This window comes from Etheostoma spectabile, chromosome 19 (genome assembly GCF_008692095.1).
Source record: "Etheostoma spectabile isolate EspeVRDwgs_2016 chromosome 19, UIUC_Espe_1.0, whole genome shotgun sequence".
Classification (NCBI taxonomy): Eukaryota; Metazoa; Chordata; class Actinopteri; order Perciformes; family Percidae; genus Etheostoma; species Etheostoma spectabile.
Genome location: NC_045751.1, coordinates 15,510,050 through 15,510,375, shown reverse-complemented (window position 1 = coordinate 15,510,375; position 326 = coordinate 15,510,050). Strand labels below are relative to the sequence as shown.

The following is a 326-nucleotide window of genomic DNA, read 5'->3' as shown; positions in this document are numbered from 1 at the left end:
CCTGGATCAAGCTGTCACAGCTCTCCCCTTCCTTTGTCTGGCTCTTCGGCTCTTGGACACCTAGTCTTATCCACTAACGGTGGGGTCTCCAGGTCACAGTGATGTGATGTGTTTGTGTGCTTATTCGTCATCTTTCAGTTGGATTGTGACTGAAAGTTTTTGACCCTCAGTTCAGGACTTGCAGAGCAAAAGATGAGTGGACGTAAAAGAGGGACTTAAACCAGATTCAGGAAGTGTCCCTAACAATCAATTCTGCTTCGGGCATATTTAGGAGAGCGGGATTATAACGGAATGTACCAGAACATCTTATGTTATAGAACAGAGTA

At 45.1% G+C, this 326-nt stretch overlaps 1 protein-coding gene across 1 annotated transcript in view; it reads right to left on the bottom strand.

Annotated features, from left to right (window-relative positions):
• Positions 1-326, bottom strand: part of LOC116707432 (uncharacterized) — a 7,377-nt gene that overhangs the window by 2,444 nt on the left and 4,607 nt on the right. The window lies entirely within an intron of this gene.